Source organism: Sciurus carolinensis, chromosome 9 (assembly GCF_902686445.1).
Source record: "Sciurus carolinensis chromosome 9, mSciCar1.2, whole genome shotgun sequence".
Taxonomy (NCBI): Eukaryota; Metazoa; Chordata; class Mammalia; order Rodentia; family Sciuridae; genus Sciurus; species Sciurus carolinensis.
Genome location: NC_062221.1, coordinates 96,792,061 through 96,818,989, shown reverse-complemented (window position 1 = coordinate 96,818,989; position 26,929 = coordinate 96,792,061). Strand labels below are relative to the sequence as shown.

At 33.2% G+C, this 26,929-nt stretch overlaps 1 protein-coding gene across 2 annotated transcripts in view; it reads left to right on the top strand.

Annotated features, from left to right (window-relative positions):
- The window catches only part of Epha6 (EPH receptor A6), an 874,627-nt gene that overhangs the window by 312,216 nt on the left and 535,482 nt on the right, over positions 1-26,929 (top strand). The window lies entirely within an intron of this gene.

Here is a 26,929-nt window from a genome sequence, read left to right as displayed (position 1 = left end):
GGCAAAACTAGAAAATCATGCATAAAATTGATAGATTTAGAAGCAATTGGGAAAGTCCAAATTGGAGGACATTCCATAAGTAACCTGATCAGTTCCCTTCCATACTGTCAAGGTCATAAAAATCTGGGAGAGAATGAGAAACTGTTATAGGCAAGGGGTGGCGTGGCATGTAATTAAATGCAATGTGGTACCTTAGTTTTATCTTGAAAGGAACTGGAAAACAGGTGAAATCTAAACAAAGACTAGAATTTAGTTAATACTATAGTAATGTCAGTTTCTTACTTTTGCCATATGTACTATGGTATTATGAAATGTTAACATGTGGAAACCCAGGTGAGTAGGATAAAAGAACTCTGTGCCATCTTTGCAATTTTTCTATAATTCTAAAATTACCCCAAAATAGAAAGCTTATTTGCAGAAAGGCAATTAGGACTTAACATATTATTTCATTATTAATGTAGTACAATGTAACAATTTTTAGAATGGTATAGGCACTTCAGAGAAAATGTAAGTGTTCAAATTTTAAAAATTCGCCTTTTTAAAAATTTTGATGAAAAGTTAGAATAACTACTAAGTGCAAATTTTCTATTATATACTACTTGTTATAAGATTGATTTTAAATTAAGATCTGAATGCTGTCATGATCACATGCTACTGTGATCAAAATTTAAAGAAACTATTAGTTACACAATTCTGCCAAAAATTTTACATAAAACTCTTGACTTTGAAGACAACAGAAATTTATGCTGATTTTATAGGAATATTATAGGCCAGTTTCAATTTTTATACTTCAAAATCCCTCACAGCAAAATGTTTTAGCAATTGATTTTTTTCATCTGTAACAAGAATGAAACATTCTATTTCCTGATGTCAGGGGACATATTTGAGGGGTGGGCAAGCATACATTTGTTTTTCCCTTTTATTAATGTTTTGCTGGAGGGCAAATGTCAATGTAGCCACTTTCATTTTTTTACCCCTCTTGCTGAAAGCTCCTGTAGGGAAATTCTGCACATGGGTTTCTTTGATGGTTCTTTTCATTTTTATCTCCTGCTGTGACTTTGACAGTCAGACTGGCAGTAGGAGACAGAAATAAAAGAAGAAGGCTTAAAGAAATGTTAGAGCTTCATGCTGTGAATTTAGAAGATGACAGGGGTTTTTGGCTTGCTTCCTCTGGCCCATGACTAAAAGAAGAACTGTCACCAGGTTACAGTGCTAAGGGGGAGTAATGAGAACATATTTTCTCATGCAGGCTACCTAGAGGACTTTGATGCATGTGGCCCGCCCAAGTCAATCTGAAACTCTGAGGCTAAAAATTGCTGTGGCCAAATCCAAAACCACATGGTTGGGAAAGAACCTTGGCAATACCCTTTGTACAGTTCACATAGTAGCCATATAATAAATGCTTAGTACTGATAATGTCATGTAAATTTGCCTTTCATACCACTGTAGTAAGAATCTATAAATCCGTCCATTGGTCTGTCTTAATTGTACCTAATATATCCTTAAAAAGAAATGATAAAATCACTGTGGTGAATTTGACCTCATTTTTCTCTAGAAAGTTATCTCCAGCTGTTTGTTAGGAAACAGTGGATTGTGTTTCCTTTAATGTGCATCCTTGGGGCTGTGCAATAGCTAATAATATTCCTTTTTTCATTTGTTATTTTTAGATATACATGATAGTAATGTATCTTGACATATTATATATACATTGGAGTATAACTTATTCTAGTTAGGATCCTAATCTTGTGGATGTACACAATGGTGGTCTATTCATGTATGAATATAGGAAAGTTACATCAGATTCATTCTAATGTCTTTTCTATTCCTATCCCCACTTCCTTTCCTTCATTCCCCTTTGTCTTATCCACTGACCTTCTATTTGAGAAGCTTAAGAATCACCTTTGAAAAGACTTCATTATGTGAAATTACTGATCTTTATAACAATATTGAGAAACATGTAATAATAAAAAAATCTCTTAGAGTAGAAATGAAGAAGATTAGTCATTAGTGTTTTTAAAACTCCAGTTTGATATCATTTAAAATATATACTTACTTTTGGCAAGATATACTGATTTTTAAAGTAGTACATAATAATATTAGGTAGGTAAGATTAATAGGCTTTCAACTGACATGTGGTCAATCTTATGACTTTTGTTTAAAAAACATTTAAAATGTATTTGCTTAAAAAACATTAAAATGTATTTGAAAAATACTCTAGAATTCAATGAAATTATATACACACATTCATACCTATTTAAATGTATATTATAAAATCAAAATGCAATGTTTATTATGTAATATAGACAAATAAAAAATTTGAAATTATGGAACTATAAAGCAAATTCTATAAAAAAAGATGAAATATCTCCTGAATATATATATATATATATATATATATATATTTTGGATGTTAGTGATTTGGGCAATATTAGAGGGATTCTCTTCCACAAAAGATCACCCTTGCTTATGATATCATTTGCAAGTTAGAAATTCCCCAAACCACACTTCATTTACAAATTCATTACAGATCCAGCATCCTGAGTGTGAAAGTATAAAATCTGAAATGCTCCAAAATCTGAAGATTCTACACCTAACCTTATCAGATGGTTCCAAGTCAAAACATTCATGCATTTTAAAATATTTTTAAAAAACCTTCAGATGATAAAGTGTATATAAAACATAAATTAATTCATTCTAAGACTTTTGTCCCATCCCTGATGTATCTCATTATGTAAGTGCAACTATTCCAAAATCCCCACCACAAATAAATATCTAAAATCTGAAACACTTTTGCATTTCAGATTAGGAATATTCAAACTGTAGTGGTATTCACAGAATTTGTTGAAAGCTATTATACTCAAAGTCACAGTTTATGCAGTCAAAGGATACAGATTCAAATCAGACAAAAAAGAAGAGGGGTGCTGTTATGAATATTTGTGTCCCCCCAAATTGTCTACTGAAGTTCTAACCCCCAATGATGGCAGTCCCTACAAACTCGTATACTGAAGTCCTAACCCCTAACATTTGCATGATATTAAGGCATGTAACCTTTCTAAAGTAATTAGTTCATGAGGGTAGACCCCTCATAAGTGGGATCAGTACCCTAATTAAGGAGACCCCAGAGAGCTCTCTCACTCTTTCTGCCCTGTGAAGATATGGTGATCAGATATCCATCTGAAAGCCAGGTACACTGTCCTCACAAGTCACTGTATCTGTCAGTATCTGGGTCTTGGGGTCTTGGACTTCCAAGCCTCAAGAAATATGAGAAATAAATGTTTGTCTTAGCTATCCAGTTTTTACCCAGGTTATTATTTTAGTCACTGCTATGATATCCTCTCATAGCAGTCTGAACAAACCCAGACAAATCCAGGAGGATTCCAAATGAGCAGCTTCCACTTATGCTTTTGCCATGGAGTCAGGACAGCACTTCCAATCAACATGTCACCGTAGAGTATTTCCAACCAAACAAGCATACCCAGGTTTCAGTTCAGTTGAGGCTCCATTCAAGAGTGTTTATATTGGGGCTCTATCACATAGGCATGAATTATTCCACAGTTTGTGTTCCTTCCAAAAATTCATGTTAAAACTCAATCCTCATCATGGTGTATTAAGGAGGGAGGACTGCTGGTAATTAAATCCGTATTTATAAGGAACATACAAAGCATAATGAATTTCAAGTTAAGACTCATTCCACCCCCAAGACTAATGCATATTCAGAGCTCTCGTGAATAGATTAATGCCCTTTTGCTAGAAGTCTCAGAGAGCTTTTGATTTTCTTACCCTTCCACCTTCCACCATATCAGAACACAGCAACAAAGCATTTTCTTGAAAGCACAGAGATTGATCCTTATCAGACACTGAACCTAAGAGTGCCTTGATCTTGGACTTCCAAGTCCCCAGAACAGTGAGAAATAAATTTGTATAGTTTGTCATTTACTTAGTCTGTGGTGTTTTGTTACAGAAACACAAGGTGATTAAGACAACTGATTTCCCATATAGCTTATCTCATTCTCCAGCACCTCCATATTGTTGACCCAAGGCCCACCCTAAATCACATTGTTGGTATGGCTTAGACCTCTCCTAACCCTAAATTACATTGTAACTATTTGGCAGACCAAAGGCTTCCAAGCAAAGAAGTCCCTTCAGTCATGATTTACAAGGGCTTAGGCCAGTCTTTTTTGGTTAAACTTAAACTCTTTACTACATAGAATCTAAGAAGTATGTTGTGAGATTTCTTGTGCTTTACTTTTTTAAAAGGGTCAATTGTATCTCTAGTATCTAGAACATAAACATAAGGAGAAAATCTACCACCTGATAATCCCATTATGAGAACTCTACCCTCATGAACTTATGAGGAGAACAACAACAAAACACTGTTTCTGATATTTTAATTTAAGTGTAGAATTGATTAATCTCTTCATTATTATATATGTTTTAAATTATAGCTCATAGAATTTTTTAAGTATTCTGACTACATGAGCTAGAATTAAAAATTAATTATAAAACTGGTTTTGTCTGGATGACAAAAACCGCTTAGAGAGATATTGATTTCTATGAATTTAACATACTGAGTTTTGTGAACTTAACTCCCATCTTTGAGAAAAGTATAGAAGTGTTAAATTATGACTTGTAATTTATTCTTTTAAGAATTTAACATTATCCTCCTAGGTTAAAATGAACTTTGGTATAGATGCAATAAAGTAATTATTCTTTCTACTAGTGTTGATAAAATGTAATATGACCCAAAATAGCTTTCTGCTGAAGATAAATATTGAACCTGAAGACTAAATAAAAACAAGCAAACCTGCCTTGTCTCCCGATAGTGAAGGCCTGAATTAGGAAATGGTGGTGAAAATTCCATTCAAAGGATCATTCTGTTCATGGCAGGTTTCTGTGCTTTTATTTAGTGTCGTCCTCTGGCACAAAGGTAGATTTGTGTACCGCATAGTAATAACAAATTAAGTTTTCCCTCTGGGGAAGATTCTAGGCAACCTTACTATTTTTTTAAAGATTCAGGTTCCAAAGTTTGGGATTCATCTATATAATTATGCAAATGTCACTTACCTATGCAGGATTTGGGATTTAGGAAAACAACACAGATGCTGATAATCTACTTCTGGAGCTGTGCATAGTAAAGTCTTTTGTCTCTGATCTAGAGGTCTTTTATCTTCTGACAGCATCCAGGAAATTTTGTAACAGGCTATTTAAAAGTGGGATAAATTTCAGCTCCCTTACAGACCTTGATGATGCTCAGTTTCTCTTCTTTCAGTCATAGAAAACATTTAAACTTAGTCTCTCTTCTAATCTCTAAACCATTTGATTCATCATAATGCGCCATTGTCTTGGGTATATTCTTTCTAGTGTCTATTTTTGACCAAAATCTCACAGCTATTACTCATTTCTCTTTGATTAAAGTATAGGTTTTAATTTATCAACTTATTCATTTATTAAATTTTGAAGCACATACTATCTACTTTTTAGGCACTTGATAAATGCCATACAAATGAATTATGGAACCAGCCCCATGAGCTGGAGAACAAATGCAACACATAAGCTGGAATTTTCCAGTACTGGCTTAATGTACCTTTTGTCTTAATTTGCTCTGATCCTTAAAAAAACAGTGTTCCAGCAACTTGGATTGAGTCATTAAACAGATCTAGGCCCTATTATTTTCTAACCCTATGCTCTTGTTCATTCTTGTCCCTCAAAATACTGTGTTTCTGGATCTCTTCCTACAAAAAAAAAAAAAAAAAAAATAGTTCATCATATAGAACCCCTATTTAAATTATAATTTCTCTATAAATTTCCCCTTACTGAGAAGGTGCTCAATAAAATTGAAATAAATAAGAGACTAAATGCAGATACAAGAAGTACCTCAAGCCTCATAAAGCAGGCCAAAAATGCTTCCTTAACTGTCTTTATCTGCCAGCCAGATGCAACTGATAGGTCTTTTCTCAGAACAGGTCATTTGAGCACCAGCTACACATAGAACTGCTGGTCTAAATTTAGCACTGTCTGAACCTAAGTAGCCTCACTTTTTAAAACTAGAGAAATATACTTAGATTTTGTCCCTCACTGAGAAGATTCAGAGCTCTTAACAAGTAGTAAATAACCTGAATTTCAAATCTGGACAAATTATTCTTGCATGAAAAATTTCATGCCAAAAATGAAATAATTCTTTTATTACTTTTTTAATCAATATAATAAATGAAACTACATGGTATCATTATGATTACTATGATTTATGTAAAACTATGACTTCTAGTTTTAATATTGTTTGCATAATATAAGTATATAACACTTATATAATATGTGGTATTTTTATTGTTAATAAATAAAATATATTGAATGCTAGTGTCAGACATTATGCTTTAAAACAGTAACTTCAAGAGGTAGATATTATTATTTCATGTATAATATGGGAAGATAAATTAAAGTCCAGAGATTCTAAATAACTTTACCTGGGGAAATAAATAATCTTAGAGATTAATGACCATAATGTTTGAGAAGTAGAAAGTTAAGAACCAGATCTTAGTTGGGATTGTACTCCTTTATAATATCTGTTTCACTAAATGTAAACCCTAAAAGAGAAGCATAGAAGAATAATTTTAACACATTGTAGTTAATTTTTCCAAGGTTTCAGAATCAGTAAAGGAAAATAATAGTAGAGTTTATATTAGAAGACAGTCAGTACTTCAGTGGCTCTGTCCTTTTAGTTTTTTATAATAAACATGATTTATGTGAAAAGCTGATTACAATAAAACCATTTCTCTGAATCATGAACTAATGTTAGTTGTCCTATCTCAAAGAAGAGTGTGTGTAAAATATTGTATAGGAATAATTTTGAACAGTTGAACAGAAAATGAAAAATATTACAGAACTAACATTACAATGTGTAGAGGAGTGAAATTAAAATCTTGTGGTCTCTAGTTTTGAGTAAGGAAAGATGGTACGTGTTGCATATTATGTAAAGCTATTCCTTTTATATTGCCTTTCGACCAAGCATTCAACATTTACTCAATAGTTGTTATCCTCTATTTCAGTTAGGCTGCACAACTGATAGATTCTCAAAGCTCACAAAGACAATAGTTTTAATGATTGCTTCTTTTCTAACTCTATAATTAATTACTGTATAATTAATGGAAATAGTCCATTTCTATCCCTCTACAATAAGAAGGCAAATAAAAGGAAAGACAGCCTAATGCCTTCTTTTCTCAGGTTAGATGAACTTAGAGCATGCTAAAGATAAGATCCAAACTCATGCTTGGGCAGCATTTTATTCTCTGTGCCTTATGAATTCTCTTCTGCTATTACTTCATCTGTCTCATAGTTCATGATGCCATCAAGATATTTTGCTGGTGGTTTTAGAGACTGTACTACTAAAAAAAATCATTATCACCTAATGTTCATTCTAAGAGTCTAACCAGACACAGGAACTAAAGAAAAGGTTAGTGTCCCTGGGACATACCTAGTAAAATTTTCAACTAATGAACTCCTTGATACAAAAAGGAAGAGGTTCAGTTAACAAATTGTATAGATGTAGCCTTGCCAATTTGATAGCAGTCAATACATGTGATTTCTGATACAATCAGAATCAACGTGCAACCTTCACATATCAGTTTTTCTTCAAAGTATTTGACAGGCATTAAATAACTGATTGGAAATATAATTCTGGATAATCATACTATGATTAGTTTAACCAAAACAAATAAAATCAGTCAATCAAACAAATAAATATAAACCATTCCTTTCTTCTGACTCAAAGTAACTAAATTGCTCTGTCTTCATTTAACCTTGTATCTTATTGGTTATTATTAACATGAAAGCGATATCTTTCAAAAGTATTTTTCACCACAACATGAATCACTTTTTAAAAAATTGTAAAATGCACATTTCAATAAGTTACCTAGATAGGACCCCATTTTCAAACATAACTGGTATTTGATAAAGTTTGCTGAATACAGTTCACAGTAATAGAGTTCAAAGGGGCAAAAACATAGTTACCTAAATAATTTCTTAAAATGTAAAACTTCTGGGAAAATTCATATCTAATACAATGCCAATGGTATTTATTTATATGTAATTGTTCAATTAATTGTGCTATACAGAATTTCTTAGATTTTCTTTCAACTTTGAGAGCAACTCTAGAGCTGGGTTCTGTGCTGCACATTATCAAAATTAAATATCTACTTCTGGCCACATCAGAAATTCCAATAGGTCAATTATGTGGATGCTGATAATCCCTAAAAACGTTTGTGAACATTAAAATTGTGTCTTGGAAAGTTATGTTACTGCTTTTCTTTCTGATAGCAGTAATATAGATAGAAATTACCAAATGAATTCCAACATGGAATGAGAAATGATATAAATCCATGATTTAAACTTACCTTCTTCAGATATCATATATACAAGAATTACAATTGTAGTATTGTGAAAACTTCTAAAGCATAACTGTTCTACAAAAACTTGTTTGTAGAACAATGCACACTTAAAACATGAGGTAGCTTTTGATTTTGATATTAATTAATGATCAAACTGTAGTTACAATATAACAAACCAAGATATCATAAAAATTGTTCCAACTCTTGAGCTGAATTGATTCTCCTACCTTACTCTCTCAAGTAGCAGGGACTGTTGGCTGCATAACTGTACCAAGGCTTATGTATATTTATATACACCTTTTAAATTTTCTCCTAGATGGAAGAGTAAACACAATAGGAGAAATGCTATATAGCACAATTAGTTCAACATTATCTATAAATAAATACTATTAGGTATAAATATTTATTAGGTATAAATAACTATAAATAAATAAATACTACTAAGAAGATTAGCAATTTTAAATTTTTTGAAAATTTCTTTAAATGTTGATAGACCTTTATTTTATTCATTTATTTAAATGTGGTGCTGAGAATCAAACCCAGCACCTCACACATGCTAGGCAAGGCCTCTACCATTAAGCCACAACCCCAATTCCAGCAATTTTAATTTTAAAAAATTCTTTACATGACTATATATTTTACTCTTTTGAAATCTGTTCTTATATTTTTATAAATTTTATTTTTAATTGGCAAATAATAACTGTATTGATGGATACAGTATAATGTTTTGGTGTATACATAATGAAATTATTTAATCAGGTTAATAAAGTCATCATTTCTTATCTTTTTCTTTGTATGAACATTTAAAATCTACTGACTTGACAATTTTAAAGTATACTTTTCATTATTACATTATTACTAATCACCATGCTATGCAAGAGATCTCACAAACTTATTTTTCCTAATTTTAACTTTGTAATGTTTGACCAACACCAACCTTAAAATTGTTTTTCTGCTTGTATAATAAACTAATAACATTTATGACACACTACTATTATGTATCTTTTAATAAAATTTTATGAACATCTGACCTGTTCTTTTTTTGTTTAAAAGACTGCCTATATTTTTTTGAAAAGCCTTTTTTGAAAAGCCATTGAAAATCCTTCTACACTATTGATTCAAGAAACCTAGTCATGAGATCACATTGTGTGAAAAATGAAACAGCCCTCTAAATCAGTTCAGACAATCAAATTAAAATATGCTTACTTTATTCACATTATTATACTCATCTGAATATTTAAGTTAGATGGTTATACAAAGAAACCAACTGAGATCTATCAATCTGCTTCTTGACATACAGTGGGGTTACATCTTGATAATTTCATGGTAAACTAAAATATAATACTTTGCTGCGCACAGTGGTACATGCCAGCAATCCCAGCAGCTCAGGAAGCTGAGGCAGCTCAGGAGGCTGAGGCAGGAGGATCCTAAGTTCAAATCCAGCCTCAGCAAAAGTGAGGCACTAAGCAACTCACTGAGACCCTGTCTCTAAATAAAATACAAAATAGGGCTGGAAATGTGGGTCATTGGTTCAGTGCCCCTGAGTTCAACCCCTAGTTCAAAATAAAAAATATATATATAATATATATGTGACATATGTAATATAAGGTAATATATAATATAATATATAATATCATATATTACATATATGTAAGTTGAAAATGCATTTAATATACCAAACCTACCAAACATCATGGCTTAGCAGCACAGTGCACTGAAGAATATCACTTGTTCATTGATCACAAGGCTGACTGGGAATTGAGGTTAGCTGCCACTGCCCAGTGTTATAAGCAAGTATCCACATGCCAATAACCTGGGAAAAGATCAAAATTCAGAATGTGAAGTAAGGTACATCCCTTTTTCAACATTATGAAGTAAAATAGCAATTGGAAGTTCAAACACCATAATCTGGGAAACTTCTGTATATGATGTAGGTGAAATATATTATATTATATTACACATTTATGTATGTTTTCTAGGGAATTTCAACACTTTAAGCCCTCTGTTTCACTGTTAAGTTTCTCCACTACCTAAGGAAAAGTTAGGAGACTAAAGCTTTTTTCTAATCTTAGAATAAGTAAACATTGATTCTTTAAAATGTCAAGAGAGTATTAAGGAAAGAAAATTCCAACTTTTAATATTTTTCTGCATTTATAATACTGATTTGAGTTTTTTGTTATAATGGAAGAATCTTAAACCAAAAACCTAAACACCTGGGTTCTGATCTTCTGCAGTATGCTGTACATAATCTTCTGGAAATTATTCGGTGTTTCTGAGATCCATCTTATTGAAAAAGGACACAATAAGGCCCTTACCATATGCCTGAATGACTATAAATAAACCTTATAACAAATATGAAAACTGCTAAAATTTAAAAAATTGTAATACTGTATATTAGTTTTTCATTGCTACTTTAACAAATCAAACCAATTTAGTTGCTTAAAGCAATACACATTTATTGTCCACAGTAAGGATGGCATTATTGTGCCAATCTCATACTATAATACAAAGATGAAATTATTTTATTAACTCTGTAAAATTGAAATACGAAGACAATCTTGAAAAATTTAAATGATACTGGTTAAAGTCAAGGGGTTTTTCATTTTAATACTGGAGTGATTAAGCTGTCTAACTAGACATGGGTTTGATCCAAAACCTGATCAGAATTCTGGAATGAAAGAGGACTTGTGGTACACACAGCCATGGCTGAGACAGATGCCATGTTGGAGATTAATTCCTGAAATTTTAGGTGTTTCTGATTATACTTAATGAAATGTTCCCCAAAATGTGATTTAATGAAACTAATGTTAATTAGGTAGATTCAAATGAACATGTCATGTATTGTCTATTGCAGTTCACCTTGACCCCAATTTGAAATAAACCTGATTAACCTGAGCGAAAAGATATTACAACTGAATATCAGTGATAAAATGAAATAAAAATGTTAATAAGGTTTTTGTTAGTATGTTGATGTCACGCTGAAAGTGCATTAATGCACTTATGACACGGGCAAATTTGCTTCCATATAGGTTTTAGCTACTCTGGCATTAACATAAATGCTGTATACTTGATACTTTAAGTTACATGATAGAGAAAAAGGTTATCTGTACTTCTTACAATTTAAGAATATTTTTGGTTTTATATTTGTATGCTTCTAGCTCCAGTTTAATATTATTGTGTTTGAAGAAGGGCTTAAGTGGGACCATTTGAAGTACATATTTTAAAAAAAGGTGAATAGCTTATATTAAGTGAAAAATGCATAATAAAATTCAAGAAGGAAACCAGATACTGAATATGTGCTTAATATTTAGCCTACCAACTTTTAGAGCTACCACATTTCTTGTTTTAAAAATACAGTGTCATATTGAGGAAGAGTAGAGATTATTTTTAGAAGTGTGAAAAGTCTAAGCTCTGCTTCAGTGGACATGAATGTTTCAGTATCCATGAGGTAATCTTACAATTAATAGAGAACGGATTAAGATTAGGGTGTTCATAAAGTTCTATAATCTTGGTCTATCAGTGCAAATTGATGTAACTTTGTCAACAATTTTTATTTTTCACTGACAAGTTGAACATAAAGCCCACAGTTCAACATGTAAGATCCTCCACACTAGGGAGTGGCCCCAATGTTATAAATGGTTGTCAATGTTTCCTGCTAATACAGAGGAAAAGCAAAACTGACCACTTTATTGTTAATGGAATGGTATCTTTAATTTTCCATTTGCTTCATCTTTCTTGTGCTGTGATCCTGGACTGTCATCTCTCCCTTGGAAATGCCTACTATACACAAAGATTTCCTCAAATGTCTCCCAACTCCCCAACAAAATATAGTCTATGTAGTCTCAGAAGAGTGTGTCTAAATTCCACTTCCGGGATTTATAGGACGTTACAGCATTTCCAACTTAAGAACGAATATATGTTATTACTAACAGTGTATGTTTGGCAGGATATACAATACTGCCTTACATTTACAAGGTATAAATGAAACATTTCTTAAGTTTAATTAATTGATGTAAGTACTGGGTAAATTTCAAGTTACCTAAGATCATGTGGCAAGGGAAATCAAAGCAAGTATATCTACAATGTCTGGCTCTAAAGAGAAATGAAAAATTCATGAGCCTGGTAATGAGCAGAGAAGAGTCAGGTGTAGGGACTGAAGTGAGAAAACTGGAAGTGATTGTCACTGCTTGGAATCAGTGTGACTGTGCCAACTAAGTTTTCTGCAGAAGGTAATGAAGCTTCCATTAACATCAATGAGCCCCATTGTGTGAGACAAATTATCGAGAAAGCAGTAGTTGAAAGAGCTTTATATTGGAAGCTGAAATGTGATTATCTTTTGGTGATTAATGGTTTCTTTGAAAATATATTTTCAAGTATTCAATACAAATTGCAATGTGTCTTGTCTATATAGGGCAGGTTTTAAATGCAGTCTGACAATACAGATACTGTTGGTTTCAATTTAAAAGACAAGTACATGACTAGATTTTTGCACACCTATAAAATATGAGAAATTGTCTCTTCCATTTAAAATAGGTTTGCCTTTTAAGGGACCTCTGTGTTTCTTTAATATTGAATTTAGGCAATTGTTTTATTGTAGAAAGCAATTACTCTCCCAAAGGAAGTTTTAAATTTAATGGAACAAGCATTTGGTAATACCATCTGTTGTTATTATGTGCAAATATATAAGTGCTGCTGTGAAGGGCAAGAGATATGGTTCTTACTTCTGAATATTCACCTACTCTAAATAGTTAGTTTTACTTAAAAACACCTTCGTAGATTAAGAATTATAATCATTAGCAGAATATCTGTAACTCCACCTTTTGTAGATAGGATAGAAAAGTTGAAAGCATGTCCTATTTTTCCTTTAACAAGATGACAACCATGCAAGTATTGGTTTCTGTGATGGAGGTTGGAAGTAACTCTGCCTGTGATCTTATGTATCCCAAGTACAGGGTTTATGAAGTTAGGCTGGAAGATCAAATTACATTAGAAATTAAAACAGTGTTCTCCTGTGATTAACAAAATTTATACTTATTCAGCTTCAGGAATTATTTCAGGACCTTATTTTCAAAACATTTTTAGAAGAAAGCTGAATTAGAATGTAATGCCAGGGTTGCCTTGCATAGTTGTTCAGGCTGCAGACTGCATATTCCAAGGGCTCATGTTCCTCATGAGGGAAGAAGTAATTCTGCAGTAACAAATAGCCTGCAAATGAGAGTCGTAATAACATTTTGTTTCTCATGCTATATGACTACCACTGATCATCTATTTCTCTGCTTACCATCACCTTCATGCCGGGTTCTAGTCTAAAGAACTAATTTCTATTCTGAATATCTAGTCATGATGAAAGGGGAGAAGGACGCATACTGAAACTCAAAGATGCCTAAAGCTCCCATCCAGAATTAATGCAGGAACTTCTGCTTATATATTTTTGGACAAAATAGTTCAAATGCTTACAGTTCACCCAGGCATGGATAGATAAACAATTCTCCCACAAGATAGGCCAGGGGATTTTGGCAAACAATAAAGCAATCTCCTGGAAGCACCCTTCATGTAAAATAAACTATAAATAGCTGCATCACCAAATACCTCCGGTGGGGTACTTTATGTTTTTAAAAGTGTGTTTAGCGCAGTTTCACAGATTGAGGAGCATGGCACTGACATCGCTCAGCCTTGGTGAGGGACTCTGGCTATGTCACGTGGCATGTGGTGTCATAGAGGGAGCTAGTGTAGGAGGGAGGTATCGTATCGTGAACCAGGAAATCAGAAAGTAGCTTGGAATGAGTCTTGCCTTTATGACAACCTTCTTCTGAGAACTAACTAGAGTGCCTCAAGAACTCCTAAATCTCTTCCAAAGGTGATGTCCTCAATGACCTAATCACCTCCCACCTGGATCAGCCTCCTATAGGTTCTACCACCTCAGCACTGCCACACAGAAAACCAAGCCTCCAACACATGACTACTTGAAAGACAAATCTCAGCATCCTTCAGTTGCATAAGGTGGTTGCCCTAGGTAATGGCGATACACGTTGATTTCTTTGAGTTAACACAGTGAACTGCGGACTGTTTGCTTACATTAAAAGAAAAATCCAGGTGGTGGAAAAAGATAGTTTCAATAAAAATAGTGAAAGCATGGATCCTTTCCTTTCTCCCTCTGAGGATCATTGATCTTTTCCCATGCCACCACTTTAAAGTAAAATCCACAGGGAAACAAACACAGATTGTGTCCATTCAACTTACTTCTTCCTCAGAAATCTACTTTGGGTCCAGCATTCGCCATGAAACCTCCATGTTTTCTATTTCACATAGACTCTGAGTTGTTATAATTGTGTCTCCATATATATTTATTTGATTGTAGTTTTTGTAACACTACTGTATGTTGAAGTACATAATATTCAGATTTTTAATATTTTGTTCAAAAGTAATTTCTAGAAAAATTAACTAGATTTTGGTTTAGGCATACCATTTATTACAAAGTTAAAACTTTGAGTATTAAAAAGCTAGCTAGCTGATAACTCTGTGCTTTAAGATATAAGTTGTCAAAAGTGATTATTTTGTATCAGACTTAAAAGAATAAATGGTGTTCATTGGTGTTCATTGATATGTTTTGCATGAAGATGCCTAATTATTCTAGTCTTATAAGTGTGAGATCTATTTAAAAACCAACAGTGTCATTTCTTAATAATTTATTCTAGCAGATAATAGGTTTCGAAAACTATTATATTTTGAGGTCATAAGCTTCTTAAAAGAGATAACTCACCATTTCCATTATTAGTTTCATAGCATTAATTTTAATGCTATGAAGTTTAATTACTTATTTTAAGATTAAACAAATTAAGATTTTAGGCTTTATCTTTCTCCTTGACTTCATAATTAGCAATATTTAAAAAATAATTTAGAGCCTTTAATATAATTCCATTTTGAATGGATTTAGATGTAGAAGGTTTTTTTTTTTTTTTTCTTTTTCTTTTTCAGTACTGGGGATGAAACCCAGGGTTTCATGCATGCCAGGCAAGAGCTCTACCACTGAGCCACATCCCCCAGTCCTTGAGAGAATTTAGTATGGAGAATTTACTGTAGAAACCATTCTTAAATAAAGCCACTCATTCCATCCTTTTTAAATGATGACATATACATTCTTAAAATAATTCTGTTTATAGTTTCACTGACAGAATTGGAAGTATCTGTTGGTATAAAGCTATTACATATAATTATATTCTTTTCATTGTGATTCAAAATATCATTGAGAAATTTGGTACCCACTTTTCATTGTCACCAGAAATTCTAATTCTGTTGTTCTTTATTCTAAATCACTTACTTCTAGTTTTGTGGAGTGGGCTTTTACCTTGATGTAGGTTTATTATACATAAAAACATTCATGTGCCATGGTGGAAACTGTCCCATGCTCTCAACACAGTTTTCCTGCAGTATTGAAAGAAATTGTTTATTAATTTTCATTCCAGGAAAAGTTGCTTGATGTGTTGGGTGGCCCCTCTACTAGTTCAGTGTTTAGTCAGATGAAATGCACACTTTTAAGCATTTAAATAAACATTCAGTGCAAAGTCACATGTGCTGATTGATGCTGGGTATGTGAGAGGCAAGCAGTGGTGTGGCTGTGACGTATGAAGCAAGAGCCAATTCTCTTCTCCTGTTTCATTTTCAATCTAGAATACTCTTCATTGTTTGCAGTGACCAACAGAATTACCTTCAGTGTAGAAAATAACTTATGCCTTCTCTTTCCTGTCCTCCATTCCTTCCCTCCCTCCCTTTTCTGCCTCCTTACCTCATCTAGTTGAAATATCACTGGTGATTGTGTACATATTGTGGTTACTCATATTTCTTTAGAAGCTTATTAACCTTTCTTTACAGACTCATTCTCTGACATCTATGACCATGACCATAGAATCATGGTCAAACTAATATAAATTCATAATTCTTATTCATACATTATTGCTTAATAGAAAATAATAATTTACATAGTAAATCTCAATGCATTACACACAGGCACTCTGCATATTATTGGTTAGAAAGACAGACTGACTTCTTCTTGAGAATAATGCAAAAAGGAGTAACAAACTCACACATAAGTGTAGGAACAAATAAAAAGAAGAGTTGTCTTAAAGAAAAAGACATTAACTAGAACAAAGGAGGTTAGTGTCAGCTACAGTTTTATGAGAGGTGAAAGACATTTATTTCACATGTTGTGGAGACAAAATAGGTTAAATTGGTATTGAGTAAATCAATGAATTAATTCATTAATGAAAAAGTATAGGAAGATAGTTATCATGAAGGCATAAAGAGATTCTACCTACCATCTAATGAATGAAACAAAACAGAAGATAAAGCTTGATTTTATTCTTCAGTCACAGAAGAAAAGTATAAAGATTACTCTATCAAAGTTTAAAATTGATGTGGAAATTTTGGAAGACAGGAAGATGACTAAGAATCCAGTCCACTACATTTATAAGAAGCATGAAATAATGAATGTAAAATTAGAAGACGATAAATGTGCAAGCAATATAACAAAGACAGAACTATTAGGTTTTGAAACCACTTAAATATGGCGCCTGCATGACTTTGGAGTCAGAGCTGTGTGCAAGATCCAACTGTGAGTTCTTGAGAGAATAGTAGTGCCATTATCAAAACCATAGTAAACAAGAGGAAGAGTAGATTGAGCTAGACATGGAGGTAGAGAGGAGAGGGAAATGCTTAGTTCAGTTCAGGACATCATGACTTACTTGTTTGGTTTAAATACTCCTTGGATAAGACGTGCAGAAGGCAATTTGAAGTAAGCATATATAATCTGAGAGGCTGAGACCTTGTGAATCACAGAGAAATGGGAATAGAAAGAATACAGGAACAAAAACAACTTTGGTAAACCGTAGGTTAAAATTAAGGCACAATTATGAAAGAAAAAAAGCCTGTACTATCAGACAAATCAAAACAGAAATATCTAGGATGCACATTCAACATTCCCCAATGCCACATTGAGGCAGAGAACTAAGGTTGTCCGTTTGTTCATCCCTCAGAACATGCAGGGGATAGTTGCAGGAACCCCACAGATTTGAGGAGATGCTCAAGTCCCTTATGTACAATGATGCAACATTTGCATATTACCTATGCACATAATCCTGAATATCTTAAATCACTTCAAGGGTATTTATAATACCTAATGCAATGTAAATTCTATGTAAATAATTATTATACTATAATTTATAGGAATTATGATGAGATAAAAGACTGAATTCAGCACAGACATAGTATTTTCTTTGTTTTTGCTGTATTGGAATTTGAACACAGGACTTTGTGCATGCAAGACAAACTTCTACCTCTGAGCTACATCCCCAGCTCCAGGCACAATATTTTTTCCTTGACTATTTTCATTCCATGAATGATTGATTCTGTAGTTGTAAAACCTGCAAAAAAAGGAGAGCCAAAGGTTGTAATAGGCTAAGGAAGTGGTCGGTGCTAGCATGAACATGGTACATAGAAACTGTACTTTTCAAAGTTTACAGTGAAACATAGGTTTGATGGAATGTGTCCTGAACTAAATGGAATGAGGTTCAAGATGTGTGATGTACGTAGGAGTAGTAACTATATCTCATCTCTTTTATACCTCCTGTGGAGTTTTGCACAGTTCCTGGCACACATAAGTCTCTTAAGAAATATGTGTTGAATTAATGAATAAATGAGGTGGAAGACCAGCTGGGAAACTATGTACTTTCGTATCCAGAATCCTAAAATACTCATCTGTGTAACGGTTTCAGAAATAGATAGATTATGCAGAACTACCTCATTGCACTATGATTCTTCCACATTCTAAAACCCCTGACTGGTACTTTATATGGAGGATGCTAGAAATGCTGAAACACAATTTTAAGCAAATGTAAATCAATGATGCAATTAGAAGCAATGCCAAAGAGTGGATCTTTGGGATGAGGTAGTAAATTAGACTCATTTTTCTGTATTGCTTTAGACCCACATGTGTTTATCTGTAGGCTTGTGTACATATGCTTTTACTATAACGTTCCCAGAGTGTCACATCCTACAATAAAGAATGCGCTCTAAAGCTTAGAGACGTACTTAGAATTGTATTATTTATCAATATCTCAACTGGATTGCTTTGAATAATGGCATCATCAGTCTACTTTCTTATAGCTCAAATGACCAGTTACATTGCATAACAAACTATTATAGTTTAAGGGAATCAAAAATATTTACATTTTTATTGAGCAAACAGCATGCTATTCATGGCTCTGACCTTGGGCCATGGATGATCTGAAATGTGGTTCATAGCCAGCCACAATAAAATTATTTCATGAGTTTATAGATCTCACAAGATATAATTTTATACTTTAATCTGACTCACTGTATTTTGTCCTTTTCTATTATTTCTAATTCCATATATTATATAAATCTATTAGAAGTGTTTTGAGAGGTTCTAAATGGAGGTAGGCTTACATTTGAATAAGTTAAATGACCTACTAATGAGAGTCAGTGTCCAATGTCACAAAGTTCTTTTGAAATATACAAAACTTTAAATGTTGCTTAGTCAGGTTCTCCAGAGAGAGAGAGACCAATAGCAGAAAGACAGACAAAGAGATAAATATAGAGATCGGTAAGACAGGATTTATTAGGGGAATTGACTCACAGGATTATGGAGGCCTGGGATGCCCACAACAGGCTACCCAAAAGCTAGAGACCCTGGGATGTCAGCAACATGGCTCAGTTTAAGTTGAAGGCCTGAGAACCTAGGAGGCTTCTGGTTTATGCACTAGAGTACAAAGGCCAGAGAGCCTGAGGTTCTGATGCCAGAAGGAAAGTGTGTTTTGTGGGTCCAGGAGAGAGAGACTTCTTCCCCAGAAGAATTCACCTTCCCTCTGTTTTTAGTTCTATCCAGATCTCCATATGGATCTCTGAGTGATGCCTTCCCATTTAGTCCACTCTAATTCACATGCCAGTCTTCTCTGGATATGTTCTCACAGACACTCCTGAAATAATGCTCTTAGTATTCTTTAATCTAGTTACCTTTCTACTGGGACATAGAAATAATTTGCTTTTTTTGGGAAGAGTAATCAAGGTGATAGAACTACTTCTTAGTCTTGTGGAAAACATCAAAAATGAGTCTAGTTTCAATAGCCCTAATGATTTTGTGCCAAAGAAAGTGGTCCCAGGAAGTTTGGTCCAGAAGAAGATACCTTTAAGAGAGTTGACATTTCCTTCTTTGAAATTAAAAAAAAAAAAATTATTAAAAAAAAAAAAAAAAAAAAAGGTCGTCTCCTCACATGGTTTCCTAAGCAGAAAGCCTAGGAAAGCCTAGACCTCATCCAGTTTGTTTAAAATAAGAAAAATCTGAATCCTGTGAATGAAAAACATAAACCCACAACCTTTTTTTTTTTTGCTGAAAAGTACACAGCTGCCTGAGATTTTAAAGCCAGAAGGAATGAAGACAAAAGTTTACAAAGGAAATGTTTAAACCTTCTTCCATTCTTTCTTCAGTGGAATAGACAAAGGGAATGAAGGGAAGTGATGGTGGGGGTGTGGGGGTGAGCCAGGGAAAGGCAGTGGAATGAATCTGACCTAACTTTCTGTGTACATATGTGAATATACAACAGTGAATAGCACCACCATGTACAAGACACTAATTAAAAAAAAAAAAAGAAAACCAAAAACTAAGTAACAGAAAGATCAGTAGAATAGGGGGAAAGGAACAGGGAAAGGGAAGAGAAAAAGGAAAGGGGAAGTACTAGGGACTGAACTAGAACAAATTATATTCAGTACTTCTATAATTATGTTAAAATGAATCCTATTGTTATGTGGAACCAAAGAGAACCAATAAAAAAAAGAAAATGTTTAAACCTGGATGATTTCCCTTTGTATTTTGATTGAAGAAGAAAACAAACATTTTAAATCTACTTTATTTTATTCACTTGAGTTTTACATTGTTTTCAATGTTATTTCACAATGTTGTTTATTTTTAAGGCTCCAATGAAATGATAGTGTTTTATCATTTAGTTACCTAGCTTAACTTCATTAATAATCCTTTGTAGTTAGAATTCACAAAGAACTTTCACATATGTATCTCTACCTTTCATGTGAATTGAGCGGTAAATACGTTATCTCCATTTTCAGATGAGAAGTTAAAACCAAGCAGAGTCTATGTAATTTTCTGAATATTGTAATACTGTCTGACTCTGGGCTAAAGTAAAGTACAATTTTGAAACCTTGAAAAATGTTAATTAATGCAAAAAACAAATATAAATTAAGACAATGATAAACATTTTAAAATACAAATTATTAAGTAATACAGACTTGTTAATACTCAGGAATAGTAAATGGCAGGAAAAATTTTCCTTTTATATAAGCTATTAGAATCAGTACTGCCTTTCTGCTACAAATTTAAGCAGTTGACAGAAAAAATATGATTGCTCATTAGGAACTGTCCCTCCTCCAAAAAAAAAATCTTGAGTGTGCATTAGTTTCCAACAAAATAATTCATCTGCATGAATTTCATTTGTTATTTACACCTATAACATTTAAGTGTTCATTTATGTTCATAAATGTTTCTATTTACTGTTTTCCTTTGAATGCTATGAACAGTGATAAGTTTATGACTACAGAGCATTTTTTAATATGGTAGTACTTACTTTCTGATGTTTGAGTTACCTGAGATGAACCTTGGTTCAAAAATACTAATCAAATATTTCTGAAATAAACTGTCCACGAGGGCATTTTGTTTTGAGGATTGAACCCAAAGACCTGAGTCACAGTCGGAGAATGCTCTACCACTGAACCACATCAACAGGCCTATTGGTACACTTTAAATTCTTCACCATTTAGTGCATAATGATGATATTTTGCACTGTTCCACTCCAAGCTGCCCCAGAATGTGAGTAATTTTTTGTCCACCATATCCATGCTGTATATGCTGCCTGACCCATGGCAGTCGAAAGAAAGAAACCATATTTACATAATTGGTTATAATATATTGCTGTAATTGTTCTATTTCATTTTGAGTTGTTGTTAACTTCTCAGTGTGCCTGATTTATAAATTAAACTTTATCATAGATTTATATACATAGGAAAACGTGTTATATATAGAGGGTTCAGAACTATTCATGGTTTCCAGAATCCGCTGGAGGTCTTTGGACATTATCCTTGAAAATAAGGAGGGATTACTGTATCTGGGACTGGAGTAAAAGTTCATCAGTAATTAGCATGACTTCATTTACTATTGGAGCATTGTAATAGGTTGGACAAAATGAGGATTCACTATATTATATGATTGTCCAGCTGTATTTTCTGTACTGACTACATTATTATTTGAAAAAGGGATAATATTAGAACTCTAATTCAGAGCCTTAAGGGTGTTCATATTAAGGCTAAAACAAATAATTTTTTTAAAGAATTATTCATATTCTTTACTAACTCATGTGAAAATAGGTAGAGTTTATGCACAGCTTTACTTTGTCAATTTCTTTTGTCTCTTTTAATTAAACCAAAAGTAATGGCCTCACTTGATAATCTTAAAGGCGTTAGTGGTTTTGGCAGTGTAAAGTGGTATGTGTGGTATGTGCATATGCACAGACTTGTGTAGTTTCCTGGCTACAAATTCAGGGGAGATCTTGTCATGGAGCATTGTAAATGTGTTTAGACTTCAAACATTTTTTTAAATTAAATTAACCAGATGGTGTCTAAGATGATCAGTGGGTTCTGCTGCAGCTGACCTATATACCTGTAGCAGGAATGGCTCAAAGTGAACCAGCCTGTCTTCTCAACCTAATATGATGGTTTCACTGTTTACTGGAAAATTTTTAAATCATAATTAAAAAAATAGCATATATATGTATAATTTTATAAATAGAAAAACATAATAATTTTGTACATCTTTATTTTTTAGAATAGTGAAGAGGTCCCTTTGCCATATTTATTTGCCATATTTCCCAAACTCAATCCATTGGTTTTCTTTCTTTCCTCTTTTCTAATATCTTGAGATTAAAAGTATAATGTTTACAAAAACAAGAGGTTATCAAGATTTTTTTAAGAAAAAGCAACTATCAAATGTGGTGTGTTTTCAGAAGTAGGTTATTTTCCTTGATTCTTAGGTTCTGGACCCTGAAAGTAACTCCTCCATTGGTACTATTTCCCTGGCCATGGTTTCATCTTCTAGGAGAGCCTTTCTTCCAAAGATGCTCCTTAGCCATATCTAAGAACAGATGCTTTTAAATGAGTCTTCTTCAGGATCTAAGCAGGCCACTCAACCAGTAATTATAAATGGTGGCTTACAAAAGCAGCTTTACCTTTTATGTACATTGTATGTTAGCTTCAGGGCTTAGCCCAAATCCGGGACCCAAAAGTTATTGTGAAAAATTTTAACCCAATCTAATCCAGACTGGTAGCTTTAATAGCAAGGTAGCTCACAACTCTCAAATAGTTGGTTGTCTTTTCATCTGTTAGTTTTGTTCTGTTCAATGTATCAGTATCCAAACTCATAAATCATGTTGAGATATACCTCTTTCAGCTTAACCAATATACCTTGGTTTTTATTGGGCTTCTTGAGAGAGCCATGCCTTTAGAATCTTTTTCTTTGAGTATTTTGTCACTATTGGACTTATGGGTATCAAATTAATTGATTCAAAATTTTTAATAAAGTTGTGGTAACCTAGTCCTTGAATTAGTCTGTGAGGGTTTACCACTTAAAAGATATCTTGTTAGAAGCAAATGAGAAAGTTGATTCTTTCAACCTACAAGACAGGAATCTTGGGCATCTCTATATTCATGTCCATTTGTCTTTGCAAAACAGCAAAATTGCAAACCAATTTTTTTGTAAGTTCATCTCATAATGTTTTCAAATACAGTCAATAACATCAAGACACAATATTAACAATCTGTTTCTCAGTTTTTTCACCTAAAACTGCAAGCTACTTTGCTGCATTACCAAGTTATCAAATGTTTCACCACAATATAAATGGGTTGATGTCTTTCCAGTTCCAATATTTGTTCTCTTGCCTGGCTTAGGGTCAATATGCAATGTTTTACCTTTTTGTTTGTTTGTTATACCAACATCACACTTACATTGCCCATTTCTATAATGCCTTCTACCTTAATTGGGCTATATTATGGTAAGAAATAATCCAAAATATGAATGGTGGCTTACAACAGCAGTTTACCTTTTGTTTACATCATATACCATCTGTGGGGCTTAGCCATAAGTCTCTTTCTAATTCAATAAATACAGCTGGAAGGATCATTATTTTTCTGTGATCTGTTGCTCTCTGAAGCAAAAAATGAGGAGAATTGGTGGAACAATATGATGGTTCTCAAAGCTCCTACTTAAATATGCTGTATTTAATTTCAGTGTCTATTCCATGGACAAGACCCAGGATCAATCCTACCATGGAAGTCAGTAGAAAGGGTGGGGGAGCTGCAGTTCTCTTGTAGTTTGGGCAGTGAATGATTGGAAATAATAATACAGTCTTCTAAACTTTCCCCAGAAATGAGGGGAGTGGTAATTAAAACAAAAATAAGATACCATTTCACACATTTTTGATTTGCAAAAATCCAAAATGCTGATTATGTCAACTATGTTTGAAGATGTGAGAAAATAGAAGCTGTCATTCATGATTCTTGAAACCATTAATTTGTATAATCACTTTAGAGAAAAATTTGGTAGTAGATAGTAAAGCTGAAGAGTATATGTCCTCAGTAATCTATAATCCAAAATTCCACATTTTTTCAGTAAAATGTTCCTACATATACACCTCAGCATGTATAAGGAGGTTCATCACAGCACTAGTTTTAAAATCAGATTAGTTTTAAGAACTTGAATGATCAGCCAAATAGAAATGGATAAATTATGGTATTTCTGTATTGTTGGATGCTAAACACAAGTTATAATAATAAAGCTATATCTACATTGTTAAGCATGGATAACCTAAGAATTGTAGTGGAAAACCAAATTTCAAAAAATATACATAAAGTATACATCAAGTTTTACACAGAAGCAAACAAGTTACTTATATGTTTATGAGTAGCAAGCTATAAGAACAAGGACAAAAATCGAAGGAGAAGTAGCAGAAGAGGAAAAGGAGCAGGGTAGAGAGCTCCAAGAGTATCCCTAACATTTTTTTGTTTGTTTGTTTCAGATAGAAAGAAAAGAACACATATTGTCAACAAGAGAAATATTTCCACTTATTACACTCATTACATCTGTCAAACTCATATATTTGAAGTAGTTGTTAAATAAAAAGTCAATAATTAGCATAAGTTATATGAATGATGATAAAAAAAAAACCCACAATGAACTGGGGGAAAATGTGTAAGGAGTTATATGTTGATATCTGTAAGCATTCAACATAAAGTTATATATTTCCAATTGTTCACATATATATTTATAAATACATGGAAAAATATGGAAGAATTTTAAGACTATATCATAAAAGCAATAGCTGAAGATAATGAAATAGGGTTTAGGAAAGAAGGCAAGTGACTTTTAGCTACATTTTCCACATTTTTAAAAGTGTTATTTATTGTAATATTTTATATCATAATTATTTTAATTACCTTTATAATAAGAATTAAGAGTTGAGTATTCAAAGTTTAGAGAGTGAAGTTGGGAGTAGTTCAGTGTTCATACAGTTTGGAAACATGACAATAATGTCAAAGATGACTTATATCTGTACAACACAAATAATATTAGACATGTTTTCAAATTTTTTCAATGCTACATGATACTAACAAATATAAGTGAAGATAAAACTTGTTCTTTGAATACTTGTTTAAAATTGCTTAAGAAACAAAGCTTGGAGAACAACAGCATTTTCTCAGAATGCACAATCATGGGAAAATTAGGTCAGGTGAAAGTTTTGCCTAAAATAATATTGTTACTTATGGGAAACAAGCGAGTAGTGCAATTAAAAATATGCCTACTATAATTTGCAAGCCATTTTCTCCAAAGTGATAATGCTTTTTAAATATTTTGGGCATTTCCATGTGATGTTAGTCAAGGAATGGGTAAAGCGAAGTTGAATAGAATCCCAGTTATAGCTCTTTAGCCTTAGTACTGTTCTGTCTCTCTCTCCCTACCTTTTACCGCAAAGTTCTTTCATTGTAGCCCTTTTATGCTCTCTACTTCAGAGACTGGACATTATTAGATTTTGATCCAAGGAAAGCTTAGATCTATCCTAGGACCACTATTCTCCCTTTCAAATTTTAGGTCACTATGTGTCCTCTACTTAGTTTTTTTTTAAAAATGGAGCTTCTACCACATAAAGCATTTCTCCTTCAACAGTACAAAATGAACCATTCTTTAAAATGCATGCCGATTCTCTGAAACTTTCATGTGCTCTTTTAAGCCTTCTGAGTATTACACTTTAGCCAAGCTCCCTTCCCTTTTGAGGTATGAGAAGATCTGATTACCCTGAACTGAAATATCAGAGTCCTTCCTAGGTTGACCAACCATGATCTATAAGCAGTAGATGCTTGAGGAAGGTTATAAGCAGAGTCAATAAAAGTATACAGAATTGAAATCCTTACAGAATATAAATGAGGACATATTAATTTCTGAAAGAAACAGTATAGTACAACAAGCCTATATAGTCATGTGTCACTTTATGGCAGGGACACATTCTGGGAACTGTGTCTTCAGGTGATTTCTTCATTATGCGAACATCACAGTGTCTATCATTGGCCTCACCTCTTGATGCAGTCAAGAGACATGGTAAATGTGAGTTGAAAAGGCTGCTGCCAGTATAACATGGCAAACTGTTCTTCAGCAAAAGTTTTTAATAAATAGAAGGTGTATATTCTAAAGAATAATTAAAAGTATAGTATAGTAAATACATAAAGCAGTGACATGGTTGTTTATTATTATCAAGTACTGGATACTGTACATAATTGCATATGCTGTGCTTTTATATGACCAATGGCACAAAAGGTTGGTTTATATCACCCATATATTATTTTATATCATAATTATTTTAATTACCTTTATAATAAGAGTCATGTCATGTGTCATGGCAATAGAAATTATTTTTCAGCTCCAGCATAACCTCATGAGACCCCTACTATGCTGAGTCAGAGTCATATGTTGGTATACAGCACGTGACCACTTGCAGTAGATGCTGTCATTTCCCAGTCTTTCACTCTTACTTCAGAGTCCATTAGCCCATCCAACTGCCAGCACCTTTATGTTTTATATGAAGACTTTTTTCCTTGCTGCTGGATTCCAGCAACTAATGTGGGCAACTAATGTTCCCCAGGAGCAGACATCAACAAATGACTAATAGGAAATTAGCATATAAAGGCACCAACTTTCTCACTCCTTAGTGTATAATTCTGAGGTCTATGTTCTGCTCATGTTTTCATAATTGGCCAGGTAGATTAAAACCCAGTTACTCATAATGGTAACTGGTTTGAAAAAAGTATCTCCTTGATATGCAAACTTCATTTCCTCATCTCATTTCCCCCCACACCCCATCAGGTTCTTTTCTCTTTCCAAATTATAAACTTATACTGGAATTTTGTATTAGGGTCAATATCTGGAGAAC